The sequence below is a fragment of the Tiliqua scincoides genome, chromosome 1 (assembly GCF_035046505.1).
Source record: "Tiliqua scincoides isolate rTilSci1 chromosome 1, rTilSci1.hap2, whole genome shotgun sequence".
NCBI lineage: Eukaryota > Metazoa > Chordata > Lepidosauria > Squamata > Scincidae > Tiliqua > Tiliqua scincoides.
This window is the reverse complement of record NC_089821.1, coordinates 259370823-259383380: the sequence shown is the minus strand read 5'-3', so window position 1 is coordinate 259383380 and position 12558 is coordinate 259370823. Positions and strand designations below refer to the sequence as shown.

The window sequence follows — 12558 nt, the reverse complement described above, 5'->3', positions numbered from 1 at the left end:
TTGTGCTGGAACAGGCAGACCGGTGGGTCTGTGCTGTATCCAGCGCAAATTTGGGGCTGGCTGAGACACTGCCCAAGGCAAGGGGAAAAAATTCTCCTTATCCTGGGGAGAGCCGCAGCAACTCCAATGGGTCTACTCAGATCCATGCCACCTGAAGAGGTGGCGCAGATCTGAGCAGAATGCAGCACCCTGGAGCCACTCCGCACCGCCCAGGAATGGGGCTAGGATCCGGCATAACTGCTGAATTCTGGCTCTGCCTCCCGCTTCCTGCCTGCCCATGTGCCCACCCACTGCCACCATCCCTGCCCCGAAACGCCTCCTCCCTGCTGCCTCCATGCCCTCCCCACACCTCCTTGATCCCTGCGCCGGCCTAGTTCAGCATGCACAGTCTCATCTGCTGCCACCACCACAGAGGCTGGATATGGCCTCTGCGGGCCAGTGCACCTCCTTACTCTGAGGGAGACTCAAACATGCTTTACAGTATGTTTGCAATCCTCCCAGGCCAGCACAAGTCCCTTGCGCTGGCCCAGCATGCAGTTAGGATTACGCCCAAAATAGAGTGTCTGTTGTCTTGTGTACTCCCTGGGGCATTTGGTAGGCCACTGTGAGATACAGGAAGCTGGACTAGATGGGCCTTTGGCCTGATCCAGCAGGGCTCTTCTTATGTTCTTAATTTTTCCAGTACTCTTTCCTGTGGGAGTGCAGTTCCTGAACTTCTTGTCACTTCAGGAAGTGGGAAGCACTGGGCAATACCATAACACACAACAATAGGCAGTATTCTGATATATAAATGATTTGTTGTTTTATAATGATTGTTTGGGTTATCGACGACTCTTGTCCAAGGGCCTTGATCTATGGAAAGTTACAGCACAATCCTATGCATGGCTACTCAGAAATCAGGCTAATTCTGTTCAATGGGGCTTCTTCTCAGGTATGTGTGTTTAGGATTGCAATCTTACAGCCCAGTTACAGCAGGGTCTATGGCAGTGGATCATGCAATCTACTGCTATAAGTCCTGTTATGGTGGCGCAAAAGGTGCACAGCCATTGAGCACTCCAGATCCATCACCACAAATGGCTGGAAAATCCATACACCTGCCAGTGTTTCCTGGATGCCCACCAGAATAGGTAGGGATGCAGCAGAGGCAGGCAGGAGGTGGGCAGTGGGTAGGTATTGGGCAAGGCAGGGGTTGGTTCACTGCAGGAGAAGGAGGAAACAGCAGTGCATCCTGAGATCCTAGGCCTCCTGCCGGACCCACCCTGACTGTCCTCAGACTTACGCTAGCAAAAGAGCTGGTGGAGGTTCAAGGAGACTCATTCATGGCAGGGCAACCTACAGAGAGGTAAGTAAAGGAGGCAACAGGGAGTAGCAATAGAATGCAGGTCTCTTGTTGTCTTGTGTGCTCCCAGAGGCATCTGGTGAAATACAGGAAGCTGGACTAGATGGGCCTTTGGTCTGATCCAGCAGGGCTCTTCTTATGTTACAAAATACTTTCACTTGTCTCTTCCAGGCCATCTGCCCCCCACCCCTAGAATGCAGCGCACACTCTGTTAGTGCCACTGAACTGAGTAAATTGCTAGGGGGTTGGATTGGGCTATTGGGTTGGGCTATTGGGGATTGTGCTTAAGGCTCATTGAGAGAATGATGCTTAGGATCCGTCACAACTTACTAACTTGGCCCACTGATTTCAATGGGATTGTTTTGCAACTGAACTTTCTCTGGTTCATGGTCATTGGGTTTAGACAAGAGGTGGGAGATTATTGAATTCAATAATCGTGAACTCCCTCCCAAAAGAGGAAAACTCCAAACAGCTGGATTTCACACAGTGTGCATTTGTTGGCACGGGTGAAAGTGAAACAAAATGCTTAATTTCATATTTTCTTAAGGACTAAAGTTTTGCTCCTACCTCCCATGAATTTCCTTTGGGAAACCACCGACAAGCCAGGCAGTTAAAGAAACACAACAGCTCAATAAATTCGCATAGCAGACTGCACGTATATTACTCCCAATACAACTATTTGCCACTTGAGTTCCAGCTAAGTAAACTGCCTCTAGACATTTTCTCATATGGAAACAGTACACTCTCTTTTTAACACCACAAAGCTCTCCCATAAACTTCTATCTGATCTTCTCTCCCCTCCATGCTCACATATATTCATAATTCACCACAGCCACTTTTGCAGCCTCCATGAGTCTTGTCTCGTGTAATCAAGAGATGTGGTCAAACATAGGCACACTCCAAGCCTCCAGTTCCGCAGGGGTACACAAACAGAGATCGTTAAAGTGCCCATCAGAGGTGGTAAGTGGTTTCATCAAGAAATGTGAGCAGTAATGAGGTGCCTCTGTAAGAATGAGGTGATGAAGGAATGGCACTGTCTGGAACATTCCTGGGTGATCCGACAACATCATCTAGAATCCATGGTGGTGCTGTCATAGTTTCTGGAGGCCATTAGCATCTGCGTCCCAGTTGACATGTTTTCTGAACAGAAAACACAGACAGGCACAGTTTATCCACAGACAAGCACAGTCATCTCACACAATGAAGTTTCCATATTCTGAGGAAGGCTTTGGAAAACCAGATGCTGGGGGCAAGCAACAGTGGAGGGCTATTTCCTTCATCCACTGCTAACGCTATAGATAAACATATAGCTATAATATATATTATAGCCCAAAGCCCTTCCTCGTGTGGCAATGCAGCAGTGCCAACACAGCATCCGCTGTATCCCATGGGAGAGTATCGGCATGTTGTGAGGCTTCCTCAGGGCAAGGGAACCTTTGTTCAAACATGGGTGAACCTGGCACAAGTCTGTGTTGATCCAAAAGGAGAGATCAAGCTGCCACCAAATTCGCCCCTTCCTGGCCCTGATCTGCCCTCCACCCGACCCACATCTCCTCCTCATTCTGCTCACCCTGTATCCCGTTCCACCCCTCCCCACACTAGGTTGGACACTAGCTGAGGATCCCCACCCATCGGGGGCCCATCTGGCTGGGATGGTGACTCGACCTGCAGTGGTGGTGTAGTACCCAATGTGCCATAGTGGTAGTGGGTACATCATGCGTATAAGTGGCACAGGCATTGGATCCCCAGCCATGTATCTTGCCCTGCAAAGTTCTAAATAAAATCCAGCATTTACTGAGTTTTTCAGCTTAGTACTTATTCAGTTCAGTGGTCACATGTTGTGCAGACCAGACTGAAACCAATTCCCTGCATATTGAACTATGCACTTGACTAGAGACAACACAGCATCACATATTCCAATTTTCCTTTTCCGAGACAGCCCCAAACCTTTCTCCTCAAAAGGAGAGCTGAGAAGTAGCTCTTTACAAATGAACAACAAATGTTTTTATTAACCAGATTACTTCCTTTATAGCACAGATCAACGAGAAGCCGAACTCACTTCAGGCTGGTGCTTAGCAACAATGAGGCGAGGCTAGGACAATACCCAGACAAAGAGCCTTGTGACTCCTGTAAATATTTATGAACTGGTGAAGCAGGCTGGAATATCGGTGACTGATCAAAGTAACAATATATTTAATTATTAACTGCCGTCAAAGAAGTTCGGTATGTGTGTGGTCTATGTTCGGTACAGAGAAGAGGTGATGCCAGTGGCCCGGGAAGTCAAGCATGGAGTCCTAGATTCCATTGGCTGAATCTACCACAATACTCAGCCCTTGTGGGAACAGGGTTGTCTCCAGCTCTTAACGACAAACATGGAAAGGAGCAAGAAGCAGTGGTACAGAGAGCCTGACTAGACCACTTCCCAATCCAGTCCATCTGTATGGAGGGGAGCAAGAGTGCACCTGTCCTTTTCGTCCATCTGGCACCCCTATCCCACCTCCAATATCCCAAATATGCATTTGGAGTCATAGCATGAACAGCCAGCCCGTCACTGAGGCCACCTGATCCAGGTTGTGAGGGGACTGGCAGGGCAGCAGATTTGAGGCACCACCGCCTCCCTTCAACCAAGGGCAGATGCAATTATCTGCTTCCCACTTGCTCAAGCAAGAAGTACATTATTCCACTTCTTACCATTCTCCCCATGTGTTGCCATCAAACTCAGAAGTGCAGTGCCTTTTTGTTCTGGGAGATGTGAGTTAAGAAAAGGAGCATGATGATTACAGGGTCAACATAAGACTGAGGGATCATCAGGCCCTTGGAATCCCTAGAAGAACAGTCACTGTTTGTGTCCTCTGTGTGTGTGTGTGTGTGTGTGTGTGTGTGTGTGTGTGAGTGAGAGAGAGAGAGAGAGAGAGCACATACATACACCTGGAGAAAGGTTAAACTTGCATGTATACAAAGGAAAAGCACTGCCCTTTCTTTCCTCATATACTGTAAGCAAACCTATTGCCTGGCTCAGTAACAAGTCCCACAGAAATGCTGCTTCTTATTCAGGTAAAGCCTTTCTCAGGAAGAGTACAATCATGTACACAGGGATTTATTAACTGAAAACAAATTATTTTCGGTGGGGTTGCTGTGAAAAGTCTAGCAGAGGGACTCACCATGTCAAGAAGAGGGGGCACAATGAATAGAGGCTTTAATTCAATTTGGTGAGCTGACACCTGACCAAACAAAGGTGGAGCCAGACAGAGCTACCTTAACATGCTGAAACAGATGCTGCTTAAAATGCCAGGATATAGTATTTCAATATTTTGAACCGCAGAATGAAAAGAAATGTGAAAGTCCCAGTCTAAGCCCTAAAGAGGCAGAAAATGCAGCATGGTGCTTGAAATTCATCCTGCTGTGCCTACATGTTGCATCTCCTATAGCACTGATGCACACCATTGACGCATATGCAGTTTTTTGCAGCACCCCTTTTTTCTCCCCTCTCCACCTGGATAGGGTGCAGTGGGACTGATACCTGCAGTGACTCAAGAGTTATTGCAAGATTTTCCGCTTTTATTAAGGGGGCATCTGCATTAGATCTGTGCTGTGGGTTTGTCGGTGGCATATATTGTGCCTATAGTGTTAAGTTTCCCATGAAAACTCTTGGAACTCCCATAACATGTCCCTTCTACCCTCATCCTTTTACTTACCATCTACCTGAAGAAGAATTCTGTAGAACTTGAAAGCTCACAGTTTGCTATTTTGTTACTTTTGGGTTGGTGCTTATAAAGGCATTCCCCTACTTTGGGGACAGCAGATGATGAGATGGTTAAATAGTGCCACCGAGTCAATGAACATGAATTTGAACAAACTCTGGAAGTTAGTGGTAGACAGGGAGGCCTGGCTTGCTGTGGCCCATAGGGTCACGAAGAGGCGGACACAACTTAATGACTGAACAACAACTCTGGGTTGTAGATTTTTCCTTCCCATGAAGAGCATATGGGCTGGCCTGACCTAGCAATGAGTTTGACTTGGGCCACCTGCTGCCTGCCTGCCTTCCACCCACCTTTGCTTCCTCTTCTTCCCATTCCTTGGATTCAAAAAGAAGAGGGAGCAAAAGAGGAAGTATCTCTGACACTCTAGCCACTATACTACTCTACTCTCTTTCATTCTTCATTTCTCTATTCCTTTTTAAATCTCAGGCACTGAAAAGAGGATTGGTAGAGAAAGCAGCTGGTATGCCTCTAATTAAGGAGAGGTGCACCATTTCAGGCACTTGAAGATCTTGGGCCAGCCTTGCATATGAAGCCATTTTATATTGCACTCAGCCAATTACAACACCTAGCCCAGAACTGTCTGCTCTCAACATTTTGACTGTCAAGGCTTTTGACAGTCTCAGGCCAAGGTCACAACCCTACAAACTCCTTTCCCTGGAGATGCCTGGAAATAGAGCTGGTACTTTAATCACATAAAAAGTGACATTGACAGCAAATGTCCAAGTTCCTCTCGAGGAGAAACATCTGAAAATGTTCAAGGGAAGATGAACAAGCATATCGTTAGGATGGGACCAAACAAAAGAAAGAGCATATATTCTGCCACTGAGCTGTGATGCCTTCCAAAGGAAGTACAGAAGAGAAGACAGATCAGAAAGGGTAGGTAGTAGCTGTTGCTCCTTCTCAGCAGTGCAAGTAATGGGGGGCTCTTCCAGGGTTCTAGGACCTCAGCAGCTGCAGACTCCTGAAGTTAGACCTATCTCCAGTACTTAAGGATGGAAGTGGAGGGCTTCAGAGCTTCCATCTTCTTTCCCTCTTCAACCCATACTATGAGTTTTTGCAGGTGATTTCTAGAAAAGAGCAAGAGGAAGAAATTGGCTTGATCTTCATTCTAAGCAATGCATTGTTGACCTGTGCTATAGCCATGGCAAGCAGCTGAAACATGGTGGAATCCTTCAGTTTAGCGAAGCTCTTTCTACAGTCACAAAAACCACATTCATCTCTCCATTCATTAATGCTGCTGCAGCATGCCTACATTTCACACTTCTGTCGGTAAATGTAATCTTGTCCCTGTGGAATAAATATTTATAACTGGAACAAATAGTTCTGTCCCTCTTACCATGCAGAAATGTATCTCAGGGCCCAATCCTATCCAACTTTCCAGCACTGGTGCAGCTGCATTGCAGCCATGAGATAAGAGAACAAATGTTCCCATGTCTCAAAGAGACCTCTGTGATTTCCCCTCCCCACCACAGGATGCAGCGCACGCCCCATACACACGGCCGTACCGGCAGTGGAACATTAGATAGGATTGGGTCCTCAGGCAGCAAGACAGAGCACACGTTGGTGTCTTGAAGGTTTCATTATATCAGCACTCACATTTCAAAAGACATCTTCGTGATACAGCAAAGTGAAGTGAACTATAAGACAACAAGCCACCAAAGTGAGAAACAAGACATTTATAACTGTTAACAGGCTCATTCCTCACCTTGTAGGATGGCTAGAGAAGTGATGACAGCCTCTCTGTGTGAGTTTGTGAGTCACCTCTCTTGTAAGTCTTCAGTATAAGAAAGGATTAAAACATATTGCATTATCCCAATCAGTATTTTTCTTTCTCCCACAAGGCTGTATTTCCTCTCTCTCTCTCTCTCTCTCTCTCTCTCTCTCTCTCTCTCTCCTTTGCTTCAAACCCTTGTTTGTCTACTGGGAGGCAGTGGTAAAATTAATTGTAGTCGACTGAATTGCTACCACTGCAAATATTAATTGAGGGGACAACAGGCAGGGGCATGAGAATGTCAAAGTCGTACTTGGGAGCTGTAGTCACCACCATAACATTTGCTCTGAACAAGAGAGATATAGAGGTAAAGACATAAAGAGAAATCATGATGTTCAGAGTCTGGGGTTTGGACCAAGTCTGAAATTATGCCACTTGGTGATAATATTCTTCGTAGTATGTACAGTGAGTGGCAGTTCCAATGGTGTCTGGATGTTATTAAGTACTTAGGTGTACAAATTCCTAGCAATATAACACAGATTACAGTACTAACTAAACTCATAAATGAAATATCACTTGATTTGGACAGATGGGCCTCTCTGTCTGGGCCTCTCTGATGGGCCTCTCAGATGGGCATAATCTGTTGTTATGGGGTTAAGTAAAGACTATAAAAATGAATATTATTCCACGTGTTTTATACATGCTACGCTCAATTCCTTTTTATATACCCCATAAATATATTCACAAATTGTATGTACTATTCACGAAATTTATTTGGGGCTCCTCTCAACCTTGAATTTCATTAAAGAGGATGCGGTTTCCCTACACTGAAGGTGGATTTGGATATCTAGATCTTGATTTATGCCATCAGGCATATCTTCTTTCTTCTACCAATTATTGGGACCATTCTATAAATTCTGACAAGCCTTCATGGGCTATATTGGAAGCCTGGTATTTAACCCCTGACTAGATGGACAGTTTTAGGTTCCTCATGGGTTGATAGATGGAGCCCCACCTACAATCATGTCAGTTCAATATTTAGGGTCCTGTATGGCCAGGAAATATAGATTTGACTCATTCAGTCATGCTTGGGAACTTTCTGAAAAACAACAAAGATGGACTCTCTGAACCCTAACTATTGCAAAAAGACTTAAATCCTGGAAGGACCAATGCCCACCCACTATCACCCAATGGAGGGAAGATTCTGGCATTATCTATGTTTGAATCTGTTGCATGCAGAAGACAATTTCGTGTTGATATATTTTTTTATATATTTGGAAGCCCTTTTTTGATATTTTTGTATAGACTTTTTTCTGTCAGTTCTCTTATTTCTCTCTCACTTGTGTTTCACTCTTTTTCTTTTTTTTCTTTCCTTACAAACATTATCATGCACTATACTCATATCTCTTGTATTATGTTATTTATCAATAAAAGGGGAAAAAGTTCAGAGTCTGGGGTTAAGGCTTTTCTCTGACAAAATATACAGGTGGATACTGGCAAACATCCTCTTCTCCACATCTCAACCACTTCTCTGAAGCCATGTTGCTGATGTCAAGGTACTGCCCCTGTTACATTTGCTGTTGGGCTGCACTGGTAAGCTACTGCACATTTCCATCCATCTCTTTCCCCTGAACTTGGGGGCTCTGCTGTTGGAATAAAAGAAGGGAGAGATAATAGGTAGGAGAATCATTTCCTATTTCACCTTTTGCTCTTCCTTCTTCCAAGCGGATTACACTAGTTAAGGAAGCCAAAATTATTTGCATTTTATAATAATGCAGTTTGCTTCCCTTGATATTGTACATGGAGAGATTGTCTTATGGGACTGAACTATGCTGACCCTTTAAGACAATCAGGGCAGCAGAGCCGAACTGCCTACCTAGACTGCACATGTGCATCAAGTCACATGGAGGCAGCATTAGCATCACTACATGATGAGCACCTGCCCAGGCAACACCTGTTTACAACAGGTGTTTACAACACCTGTGTGTTAAATGGAGAGGAAAATAAACCTAGGGCTTGCTCAAGAAAAGGTAATCTTGGATGAACTGTAAACAAACAGAAATGTATTTGTGTGGTGTACAATTTATAAATGATAGAGGAAGAGCCACAGAGCCCAATCCTATGCATATCTACATATGTTAGGTAAGTTCCATGATAATCAATGGGGCTTCCTCCCAGGTAAGTGTGGCTAAGACTGCAGCCACAATTAATTGCAAATGGGAAGAAGGGAAGCAATGGATTAATTGTATGTTCTTACCACTTTTACAGCATTTGTTTGTGTCTCTGTGTGTATGCACACGTACATGTATGTAAATTGTGGAGGGGGAAGCCTAGATGGATTGCAAATGAAAGGGAATATGGGGGGGGGTGTTTATGAATATTCTGACCCTCCATACAATTTCCATGCCCTGATTAAAAGGTTTCCCACCTGCTCTGCAAAATGCGCACAGGACTATACACACTTATGAAGTGTGTTAAGACAGCAAACAAAATATATAAATGGCTCTCATCGCAACTTGCATGCAATGCAAACCATGTTCACGACATTCATTCCCTGTGTCTCTGAAGGAGCCCTCTTTGAGGAAGGTCCCAGTTTTGTTCATCTTCTTTGATCTCTTTGCTTTTGTCTCTTCCACTTTTCAGCTCTTTGTACATATGTAATATCTGGGCTGCGCCTGCAGTTTGAGAGCAAGCAAGAAGTGGATTGAAGCAGCAGCAACCCAACTCTTCCTCCAGTGCCACTTCCATGATAGATTACAGACTTGGAGGAGGAAGCGGGAGTGGTTACGATCCTATTCCAATTGATTCCAGGGGACCAATCAAAACAGGATGACTCTGTTGCCACTGCTTCCTACCTTCTCCAAAACAGGGTGGGCAGAGGATGATAGAATGGAAGCAATAACAAAGATGAGGCACTCTACAATTGCTCCACTGCCACCGTCTCCTTGACTGCCTGGCCTCTTCAAAACAGACCAGGAAGACCATGCCCAGTATGGCCTGTCTGGAGAAGCAGCTGAGCGGGCAGTGGTGGCAGCAATGGCAGGACAGGGTATGTGCGTGCACAAAAAAAAGGGGGGGGGTTAGAAGATTGGGGCACCACTGCAGGTTGAACCAGGCCTGTCAAAGCTCATATGAGCCAAAGTCTATGGGAAGTTACTCTCTGAAATCACATACACACACACCTTAGGAGCACACTGCAGTACTGGACATAAAGGAATTCTTGCTTTCATGACAAAATGTAGGAAAGGGTTTTGTTTTTGCTTTGTTAACTAATAGGATACAGGCACTAGCTGATTATGAGCTAATTCCATGATATGCCTTCATTCAATAGGGCTACTACTGTATAAGAGAAACTTCACCCACACCCATCCCTTGAATGAAATGCTAATTGTCAGAACTGCTGTTGCTCTAGGAAAGGAGAACCCCATTTTTCCCTTTCTTAGAGAACTCACCAGCCACTGCTGCTGGGAGAAGTTGGCTCCCACCTTTCCTTATAAGATCCCAGGGTCCACTCCAAGGAGGCAAAGGTGAGGTAAAATGGATGAGAATTTTGTCAGTGGCCCACATGGCTATGCAATCAACACATGAACAGACATGTGTGAACAGTTCTGTCTTTCTCTCCAATCCCATGTGGGCAAGCACCAAGGGAGCAGCTCATTTTGGGTTGGAAGCCACTTTTGAGAGATATATTGACCCAGAGGAATGCTGTTAATTGGTTTGTTTATTTTCATATATATTGAATATGCAAATTATGGAAGATGTCAAGATGCAGTGGCATTTTTCCTGATAAATACAGGACATCCTCTTGCTTTTTTCTTTTTTTAAATGGAATGTGTGGGTAGTCCCTCTTCAAACATTTGAAATGTTCTTGAATTGGGGAGGAGGGAGAAGCAGCCATCAGGTGTAGAATTCTTCAAATAAGACAAGCCAGACATGTGACAGAATGCAGGGGCAGAAACTTCACTAATTTTAAAAGTCTTGGGCTGGAGGAGTGTGGACCTCCTAGTGAAAATAATGATGCACTTTTACTCGCAGAATGCAACCTGTATTAATTGATCATGAGCAGATAGCAAAGCCCAGCCTTTGCGGCAGTGTAAATTCCTAGGGCAATAAATACAGTTTGGCACCTGTCTAGACAACAGCAACAACTGACAAGTCTGATATGAAGGACAATTTATCTGTTTATGCCCCAGACTTCTCCTGTACCATTCGGCAAGTTACATTTATGGTACTTAGTGGACTGGCCTGTGAGTAAGCCAGCAATCACAGCCATCCTGTCTAATCACCCACAGTTGAACGTTCCCATTGATGTTATCAAGCCTGTGTAACCTCAATAGCTGCTAACACAGTAACAGCCATTGTGCTCGGGCAAAACACTCCTTACCTTGACCTTCCAGGCTCAGACACGTTAGAGACATTGCTGTGACCTGTAGCACAAACATTCAAAGAGGAAAGAAACAGCTCAGTTTTCAAAGCTAAACAATAAGGCCAGGAGCTTATTGCCTAACCGTAAATTGCAAACCATTACAGAGGCAGGCTGTAAAACGTAAACAACTGCAGAAATGCAAAGCTCTGGTTGGTTCGCTCCAGCCCTGTGCCTGAATTGAACAGCGACGGAAAATTCCATTCTCAGATTAGATACACAGTCTTATCCAGATATTTTTTCCACCCTCTATTCACTAGCACCTGTTCTACTGTGGGAGCAACAAGCACATATACATTTCTGCATGGGTAACTGCAAAGGATTCTTCCACCCCACTTTTATCCTGGGACAATTAGGCATTGATTCCCACTGGTTGAGCTCTTGTGCAAGTATGCTGTCTTGTGCCATGAAGCCAAGCCAAGTCCAGTTACTGAAATTTGGGGGATGGGGCTATAATTCAATCTTGTAGCACATATTTTGCATCCAGAAGGTCCTGGGTTCAATCTTGGCATTGCCTGGTAGGGCCATGAAAGATCCCTGCTTCAGACCCTGGGCAGTGGTTGCCAGCCAGTGCAGATGGACCTACGTAGATAGGCCAATGATCTGATTCAGCATAAACAGCTTCATGTGTTCATATGACACATGCTTCATGCGTTCATATGAATGACTTCATGTGTTCATGTGAAGGCTAGTAGAGCAACTAGTGGCTCGCTTATCTCTCAAACAGCCCAATCCTATCATGGATGGGGTTACCAGGCAGAATAGGTTGCCATCGTGGATAGCACTTCTCCTGTTGTAAAATGGCTGTCGAGGGCACTCTCAGAGTGCCACTGGCAGCCATTTTCTGCAAGCTGTAGCACTACTGCAATGCCGCCGCCACCAGTTCCTGTCATGCTCACTGAACCAGGTAAGGCAGCAGTGGGGAAGGGGTGGGTGGCGAGGAAACAAAACTGGGCAGGGAGGAGTCGGAATGGGCAACGGTTTGGCTTTTCTCCCTCAAAACCGATTTCTATTAATATTGAACAAGAAAAAAAAAAAGAAATGTTGACTGGGTGGGTACAATATAGAAATGGAATTTCAGCATGTTAAGGCCACTAGACATCCCAGAGACTGGAAGTAATTAGTCCTTTCCGTGATGACCCTAAGAAAATGTTGTAATGTTAGAAAAGAAATACCTTGGGGATTAAGAAAATATTTAAATCCCAGTTGACCAACTGCTATCTATGCTTTGGAAGAGCTGTTGCTTCGATTGAAAGCCCAATCCTAAGCATGTCTACTCAGAAGTAAGTCCCATTAGAGTCAATGGGGCTTACTCCTAGGAAAG

At 45.0% G+C, this 12558-nt stretch overlaps 1 long non-coding RNA gene across 2 annotated transcripts; it reads right to left on the bottom strand.

Annotated features, from left to right (window-relative positions):
- Positions 1-1981: 1981 nt before the first annotated feature.
- Positions 1982-11391, bottom strand: LOC136636615 (uncharacterized). Of its 2 annotated transcripts, XR_010793533.1 has the most exons (3): positions 11196-11388; positions 4031-6167; positions 1982-2479 (listed from the first exon to the last, which is right to left on the bottom strand). It is a non-coding gene; the product is annotated as an uncharacterized lncRNA (long non-coding RNA). The 2 variants fall into 2 exon arrangements; XR_010793532.1 differs by lacking the exon at positions 1982-2479 and having other exon boundaries at positions 5035-6167; positions 11196-11391.
- Between the last annotated feature and the right edge of the window lie 1167 nt (positions 11392-12558).